This window comes from Salvelinus fontinalis, chromosome 28 (genome assembly GCF_029448725.1).
Source record: "Salvelinus fontinalis isolate EN_2023a chromosome 28, ASM2944872v1, whole genome shotgun sequence".
Lineage (NCBI taxonomy): Eukaryota > Metazoa > Chordata > Actinopteri > Salmoniformes > Salmonidae > Salvelinus > Salvelinus fontinalis.
Genome location: NC_074692.1, coordinates 33,802,299 through 33,811,819, shown reverse-complemented (window position 1 = coordinate 33,811,819; position 9,521 = coordinate 33,802,299).

Here is a 9,521-nt window from a genome sequence, read left to right as displayed (position 1 = left end):
ACACACACACACACACACACACACACACACACACACACAAACAAACTCCCTCTCTGAGTAATGTTTAAGGACATCCTATCAGTAATCAATACACCTGATCCCCCTTGATGACCAATGATTACAATCAAAAGCAGCCAATGAGATGGACTCAGCAGTGATTAAATAAATCACACCATCAAAAATCTTTGAGTCCCTAAGTGACATTTCTTAACCCCTGACATTGATGGGTTCTACTGTAGTTTGACTTTGGGTTGAACTTCAGATCAGATTTCACCAAATCAACAGCGGCCAATAAAAGGCTGTTTCTATAAGTACATAGTGAGACATGTTGTGGATTTTGTGCCATTTTCTCAAAATGATCCTTCAATTTAGGCTCAGACTCACAATAATCACTTACAGAAAACATCTGTTTTTTTTAGCCTAGAGTTTGGTGCTCAAACATACGTCTGGCAGGATTACTGGCCATGTTAAAACATTCAAACCTGCATCTCTTTATGTAACAGAACCAACAGACAGAGGTGTAAATAACACTGAGGAAATGCAGGAGGCTCTGTGACTCAGCACCAGGCCTGGGTTCAAATACCATTTGAAATCATTTCACATGCTTTATCTGGGCTTGATTGAGCTTTCCAGGTGCAACAGAACCAATAGAAAAGTCTCAAAACAATCAGCCCCACCCATCTGGTACACCACGCAACTAAAGCAAATGCTAAAAAGAATTTGAAATATTTCAAATAGTACTTCAGCCCAGATCTGACGAGTAGGCAGGCAGGTCCAACACAGCAGTGGTGACATGCCCAGGCCAGGACAGGCAAGGGTATGGGAGGATGCTCCCTTCTTTCCCTTCTCCCCAAATTAAATCAGAATCAGTGACTGTCACTCAGGGGAAATAAACTCACTCTGGGGTCGAGGAGACGACAACTCAGAGGAGAGATCTGCCAAGATGAAATCAGGCCCTATGGACACAGCATAATACTGAACTGTAGTGAGGGAGGGAGACGAATATAGAGATTATAGATAGAGACAGACACAGAGGGAGAATGAGAGAGACAGAGAGACCGAGAAACACAGAGAGAGGGATGAGACAGAGTTAGAGAGACAGAGAGAAAGACTTTTAACTTTAAAAATATATGATTTGGTCCACAGAAAGGAAAGATGGAGAGAGAGAGGAGAGAAAGAGACAGAAATTGAGAGACAGAGAAAGAAAGTGATCGAGTGAGAGACAGACAGTGGGAGAATGAGAGAAAGAGTGAGAGTGAGCGAGACAGAGAGAGTGAGAGACTTTAAACTTTTTTTAAAGTTTGATTTGAGTATGGTCCATACAAAGGAGAGATGGAGAGAGAGAATAGAGAGAGATAAAGAGAGGGGGAGAGACAGAAATAGAGAGATAAAGAGAGAGAGAAATAGAGGGAGAGATAAAGAGAGGGAGAGAGAAAGAGAGAACGAGGTAAAAGGAGAGAGAGAGAGAGAGAGAGAGAGAGACAGAGAGAGAGAGAGACAGAGTTGCAAACATCTTGATGCCAGACCTCCTTCCATCACAACAGTGGAGGCTGCTCTGTTTGCCACTGTCTTTATAAACAGCTAAATCAATATGGCCGCCTCTCTGACCTGGAACTTCACCAGTCGATAAGCTCACAAAGAAGCTTTCTCACAGGAGTACGACAGCTCAGCAAAGAGAACAGAAGGCCATCCCTTTGGGTTTTAAAAGCAGTTCTTACAGGCACTACTCACTAACCTTATGGCTTTAATTAAATTATTGTTAATGCTCAATTCTTACCTCTTTCATGGGATATGTATAGGCTATCCCTTACAAAAAAAAATAATTGGAAAACTTGTGTGAAAAAGGACAAATCACATGAAATGTATTTACATATGACATTTTTAATGTAATTTGTCTGAAAACCATGTGTTTTTAATGAGCCTTTAGGTCCTAGACTTGACGCTCTGTACCGCTTGCCGTGCGATAGCAGAGAGAACAGTCTATGACTAGGGTGGCTGGAGTCTTTGACAATTTTTAGGTCCTTCCTCTGACACCGCCTGGTATATGGTTCCTGGATGGCAGGGTTACTGCACTGTTTTTACACCTGTTGGATCCTGTGCTCGTGCAAGTAAATTCTGAAACACGAAACTTGAAACGCACAGAGAAAAAGTTTTGCTGCTCATGGCAGCCTGCAGTACCCCGGTCGGCCTTCAACTTGAATTACTCAATGATTTCTATTTAACCTTTATTTAACCTTTTTTTAACCTTTATTTAACCTTTGTTTAACTAGGCAAGTCAGTTAAGAACAAACTCGTATTTACAATGACGGCCTACCAAAGGCAAAAGGCCTCCTGCGGGGATGGGGGCTGGGATTAAAAATAAAAATATAGGACAAAACACACATCATGACAAGAGAGACACCACAACACTACATAAAGAGAGAACTAAGACAACAACATAGCATGACAGCAACACATGACAACACAGCATGGTAGCAACACAACATGACAACAACATGGTAGCAGCACAACATGGCAGCAGCACAACATGATAGCAGCACAAAACATGGTACAACCATTACTGGGTACAGACAACAGCACAAAGGGCAAGAAGGTAGAGACAACAATACATCACGTAAAGCAGCCACAACTGTCAGTAAGAGTGTTCATGATTGAGTCTTTGAATGAAGAGATGGAAATGAAACTGTCCAGTTTGAGTGTTTTTTTGCAGCTCGTTCCAGTCGCTAGCTGCATCAAACTGAAAAGACGAGCGACCCAGGGATGTTTGTGCTTTGGGGACCTTTAACAGAATGTGATTGGCAGAACGGGTGTTGTATGTGGAGGATGAGGGCTGCAGTACATATCTCAGATAGGGGGGAGTGAGGCCTAACAGGGTTTTATAAATAAGCATCAACCAGTGGGTCTTGCGACGAGTTTACAGAGATGACCAGTTTACAGAGGAGTATAGAGTGCAGTGATGTGTCCTATAAGGAGCATTGGTGGCAAATTTGTGGGCCGAATGATAAAGAACATCTAGCCGCTCGAGAGCACTCTAGCATGGGTAGGTTGGTCATCTGAATCAAGGTTAGTTTGGCAGCTGGGGTGAAAGAGGAGCGATTACCATAGAGGAAACCAAGGATAGATTTAACCTTAACCTGCAGCTTTGATATGTGCTGAGAGAAGGACAGTGTACCATGTAGCCATACTCCCAAGTACTTGTATGAGGTGACTACCTCAATCTCTAAATCCTCTGAGGTAGTAATCACACCGGTGGGAAGAGGGGCATCCTTCTTACCAAAACACATGACCGTTTTTTAGGGGTGTTTAGAACAAGGTTAAGGGCAGAGAAAGCTTGTTGGATGCTAAGAAAGCTTTGTTGTAGAGTGCTTAACACAAAATCCAGGGAGGTGCCAGCTGAGTATAAGACTGTCATCTGCATATAAATGGATGAGAGAGCTTCCTACTGCCTGAGCTATGTTGTTGATGTAAATTGAGAAGAGCTTGCGGCCTAGGATCGAGCCTTAGGGTACTCCCTTGGTGACAGGCAGTGGCTGAGACAGCAGATGTTCTGACTTTATACACTGCACTCTTTGAGAGAGGTAGTTAGCAAACCAGCCCAAAGAACCCTCAGAGAAACCAATACTCCTTAGCCGGCCCACAAGAATGCAATGGTCTAATGTATCAAAAGCTTTGGCCAAGTCATTAAAAATAGTGGCACAGCATTGCTTAGAATCAAGGGCAATGGTGACATCATTTAGGTCCTTTAAGGTTGCAGTGACATATCCATAACCTGAGCGGAAACCAGATTGTATACCAGACAGAATACTAAAGACATCAAGAAAGCCAGTCAGTTGATTATTGACAAGTATTTTCAACACTTTTTATTAACAGGACAAAATAGAAATTGGCCTATAACAGTTAGGATCAGCTTGATCTCCACCTTTAAATAAAGGACGAACCGTGGCTGCCTTCCAAGCAATGGGAACCTCCCCAGAGAGGAGAGACAGGTTAAAAAGGTCAGAGATAGGCTTGGCGATAATAGGGGCTGTAACCTTAAAGAAGACAGGGTCTAAACCATCTGACCTAGATGTTTTTTGGGGGGGTCATGTGGAGCTCCTTTAGCACCTCAGACTCAGTGACCACCTGCAGGGAGAAACTTTGTAGCTGGGAAGGGGGGAAAGAGGGAGGAGCATCGGGGCTAGTCTTGTTCAGAAGGGGTGGTTAGATGAGGAAATGTTGGATGGGCAAGAAGGCATGGCTGAGTCAAATAGGAATCCTGACTTAATGACGTGGTGATTTAAAGAGCTCAGCCATGTGCTTCTTGTCAGTAACAACTACATTGTCAACATTAATGGACAGCTGTGAGGAGGAGGGTTTATTCTTAACCGTTTTCCAGAAGTTATTGGGGTTAGAGCCACAGAGAGAGAACTACTCCTTAAAGTAAGTAACTTTGGCCTTCCGGATAGCCTGAGTGCACTTATTTCTAATTTCCTGAACGAGAGCCAGTCAGCCTGGCTATGTGTGTGCCAAGCCAAGCTGGCTATGTGGGTCTCCCGGGTGGCGCAGTGGTCTAGGGCACTGCATCGCAGTGCTAGCCACGCCACCAGAGTCTCTGGGTTCGCGACCAGGCTCTGTCGCAGCCGGCCGCGACCGGGAGGTCCGTGGGATGACGCACAATTGGCATAGTGTCGTCCGGGTTAGGGAGGGTTTGGCCGGTAGGGATATCCTTGTCTCAGTATGTAAATGTAATAAAATGTATGCACTCTACTGTAAGTCGCTCTGGATAAGAGCGTCTGCTAAATGACTAAAATGTAAATGTAAGCCTTTAGCCAAATGTAATTCTTGAGGTGGAGTAACTCTGCCAGATCAACGTTGAACCATAGGCTGCACCTATTTTTAATTCCCATTTTCTTTATGGGGGTGTGTTTGTTAACAATACTACTGAAAATATCAAAAAGGTCATAAAGGAAGTTTTGCTCATTAAAGCTTTTTAGCAAGCGTCTATGACAAATCAGGAAAGGTTGTTTCACTGAGCAGCCATTAAGAACACAGGCTGTAAAACAGTGATCACTCTCGTCATTACAGAAAACACCAGACTGATACCTATCGGGATTTTTTGTGAGGATAACATCAAGGAGAGTAGCCTTTTCTGGGTGTTTGGAGTCATACCTTGTGGGATTGGTAATAATCTGAGAAAGATTTAGGGAGTCCCTTTGTTTTAGGTCTTGGTCAGGTGGTTTAACGATGTCCCAGTTTAAGTAATCTAGTACAAGGGTGGGCAATTCCAGTCCTCGAGGGCCTGATTGGTGTCACAGTTTTGCCCCAGCTCACACACCTGACTCCAATAATCACCTAATGATGATCTTCAGTTTAGAATGACATTTGATTAATCAGCTATGTTTGCCAAGGATGGAGAAGAAGTGTGACACCAATCAGGTCCCCGAGGACTGGAGTTGCCCACCCTTGATCTAGCAGGACAAATTCAGTCTTAGTGTAAGGGGCACGGAGAGAGCTTAGGGCATTTAGGGTACAGGCCGGTGCTGATGGTGGACGATAATACCCAGCTGTCATGCCAGCTCCCGCTCTCCCTCTCTGGCGCTCGAGGGAGCCAGGCTGCCCTTTATTATGCACACCTGTCACCATCATTACGTGCAGCAGCGCTCATTGGACTCACCTGGACTCCTTCCCTTTGTTGATTGCCACGTCGATAACTGTCTGCTTCCCCGTTTGTTCCCTGTGTCTGCATTAATGTCATTATGTGTTCATGTCCAGATGCTGTCCTGTCATGTTCCATGTCCGTTGATATTAAATGTTCATTCCCTGTACCTGCTTCTCTTCTCTACCAGCGTCAACCCTTACACCCAGCAACAGTCAACAAATAGCTATTTGAAAGTGTAATGCTTAAAACCAGCAAGTCATATTGTTTGGGGACATACTTGGGGAAACAACCGAGCACTGAAGGTGATCCATGGTAAAGATTTCCACTTCACCACATTTTGAAGATCTGTCTTTCAGAAAAAGGTTATAACCAGTAAGGTTATAACAGGCTGCCCTTCATTATGCACACCAGTAAGGTTATAACATCAGTGTTTAAAACACTCTTTCTTATTAATCACGTCTCAGTAATGATCAACACATATGCATTGGAGCTGTGAACTCAATTTTAGGTAATAAGCTTCTAGTGTTAATGTGCAGAAAACCCAGGCTTTTAGGAGAGAAGAAATTAGTGAAGCAGATATCAGAGCACAAGTCATAATTGGGGCTAGCAACAGTAGATGGGCCAGGGTGTACATGCACATTTCCAGATATCATCAGCAGTAATACAATCTGGACAGGGATAAATCTGCATTGTTGATTTTTTATGACATTTGAATGTGCATCAGATGACAACAAGATCATATTGTACAGCAATTTCATCAGGTATCATGACTACAAAGCGGTGGTTGGAGTAGGATGGGAGGCCAAGAGTCAGTGTAACCAATAGAGAGTCAGAGTCCCGAGTGTGGGAACAAACAGTCTGTTCAACGGTCGGGTAAACAAGCAAGTTCATAGTCAACAAAGCATGCAGGAGTCATTGCATAAATAGCATAATAACACAAATTTAACGACTTGAGGCTAGGCATTGTAAGTTCAAAGAGTCACTCGCCCCAACAATGCGTGTGTGCTGAAGGTGAGTGAAAGCTCGGGAGAGAGGAGATAGTGTGGCGGGGTTACCTGTACCAGACACGGGGAGACAGGCCAGGGAAAACGGTGAACAGATCGGCACGTGGATGAGAGGGGGCAGCACTGAGCTAGCCTGCGATGTCACTTCCTGGAGTAGCTAAAACTGCGTATGTCTCCATGAGACGACGTCTTAACCGACTTCATTTGGCTTCTATGTGCTATTGAGTATTCACATAGGAATGAACGGTGGCATCTGATTGATGGCTTTGTCCATTCAAATATACAGTCATTGCCAACAACAGACAGCGACAATTTCTCAAATAGCTTCAAGTACAAACCCACAACAGAGTGTAAAAGTTACTGAAATAACAATAGAAAAATCTGAAATTACAATGTAACATTGGAATTGTATTTTCCGTGCTTATGCGACTGTACCAAATAAGCCTCTTACGCAAGTGCTTTAGTTTTGTCTGTGAGGGCACAGTGTACCAGTTCCCTTTGTTCTGTTAGGTGGAGAGTAGGAGACGAGAGATGAGTGGAGAGATTGAAGAGGATGACTTGACTGGGCCTCAGCTTTAATTAATGAGTCTCTAGGCCTGGGGCTTGTGTGTGGGGAGAGGGGGGGGGGGGGGTGGGGGAGATACAGTGAGTGTGAGGTGGAAACTAAGCGGCACTTCCTAACCTGCCAAAAGAGCCATCTTAATCCACCCCATAAAGAGCTAACCAGTTGATATAATCGAGCCCTATCATCAGAAATCACCCGATATGAAAATCAACGTTTAATATCGTAATTTCCGAGCATGCAAAAAGCGTCAACCACAGGTGTTATTACACCTCGTATACGTTATTACACCTCGTTATTACACCTCGTAAACTAGAAGATCTTCTGAAGTCCTTTCCTTCGTTAAAGGTAAGTAATCGCATTATTTTGTTCATCTGTGATTTACAAAGCTAATGTGATTAAACATGTTTTTACCCAGGGATAGTTTGCTAGTATGACACATAGTATAGGAGAACAATTCTTGAGTGCAATTCGATCTGAATATATTATCAATTTAAAAGCATTTGTAATTTTGCATTAGCAGTTTTTTCGGTTTAAATTTCCCGGGAACCATGGCATGTGTCATTTCCTGTTTTTGGTGTTAGGCTGCATCTAATTTCTTTGACTGCTTCTCCTGTCTGTCTAAACTCTCCATACTTTTCCAGAAATGTGCACTAGTACACTTTCTAGCATGTATTTAAACTCTCTAGCCAATGCTAGAGGCTCCTCCGGGCCATAACCCTCCCAGTCAACCAGGTACTGGAAACCCCTGCCCCATGGTCGAACACTCAAGAGGTGTCTCACCGTGTACGCTGTGCATGGCCATCGATGACAAGGGGAGGAGGGGTGGGCCTGCAAACAGAAGGCAAAGGGCTGTGAGGCACGGGCTTAATCCTAGACACATGGAAAGTAGGGTGAATACGGAGGGTACGGGGTAACAAAGACGAATGGCAGTGGTGCTAATGACTCTAGAGATGGGGAACGGGCTGATGAAACGGGGGGGAAAGTTTACAGGACTCCAACCGGAGGGGCAGGTCCCGGGTGGGGAGCCATAACCTCAGCCAGAGCCGATATCGTGGAGCAGGGGTCCGGTGGCGATCCGGACTAGGCAGCGAAGAGTCGTATCTAAGTCCTGGTTGGCTTGCTCCGACTGGCCGCTGGACTGAGGGTGGAATCCGATTGGCCGATGAGCCAATAGGCGTGCCGAACGCCTTCCAGGACAATAACTGCGACCCCGGTCGGAGACCATGTCCACCGGGAGTCCATGGATCCGGAAGATGTGCTGCACCATGAGCTAGGCCGTCTCCCTGGCAGAGGGTAGCTTGGGGAGAGGAATGAAGTGGGCGGCTTTCATCCTGACCACAGACAAAATCCAGGGATATATGGGACCAGAGGACAGTGAGGGACAGGCAGTGGTTGGAGGAGACCAGCCGGAGCTTGCCGAGTAGTCTTGTTCTGTGAGCAGACCGTGCAGGTGGCAAGAAACGCGGCAACGTCCGGAACCATAGTATTTGTAAAAGTAATTTAACATGAAGATTGGTACAGTTTTATTTTTTGCTTATTGGGTTGAAATGAAATGATACCAGATTACTTTAGAAAAAATTGGCGTTGACTGATCAGATCAAATGATGACATAAAGAGCCATTGTGTTGAACACTGTGCGATGTTTAACAGTGAGAATCGCAGAATACTAAATGACTAGAGTTGACTGTGTGATATTAGGTTGCTTCTTGTGTAAATATTTTCCGTCTGGATTTTAATGATATGTATATCAAAAAAGTGTTGTCGCCCGAAGGCCAGGGTCTGACGAGAGCCCGGGTGACAGGCAAGCCTGGAGGAATGGGCCCACTCCAGGACCGCGGAGCAGACAGCATCAGACACAAACATCTGGTTATCCGGGCCCCCCGAGGGTTCGGTTATGACTGCTGCGCCTCCCGGACCTGTTTCCCAACTGAGTGCTGTCACCAGGCACGAGGTGAGAAGGATGGTCTCTGGCTCCGGGGTGGTGCCCGTGGGGTTATAGCGGTGAGACAGGGCATCCGGTTTGACGTTCTTTTACCCGGCCAGTAGAGGAGGGAAAAGTTGAACCGGGTAAACAGCAGGGCCCATCTACCTGCCTGGAGGCACTTGGCAGTGCGGAGATACTCCAGGTTGTTGTGGTCGGTCCACACAATGAATGGATGTTCCGCCCCTTCTAGCCAGTGCCTCCATTCCTCCAACGCCATGTTCACCACGAGAAGCTCCCGATTCCCCACATCATATTTCCTCTCCACGGCACTGAGGCGGTGGGAGAAGAAGGTGCAGGGATGCAGCTTAAGGTCCAGGGCAGAACGTTGGG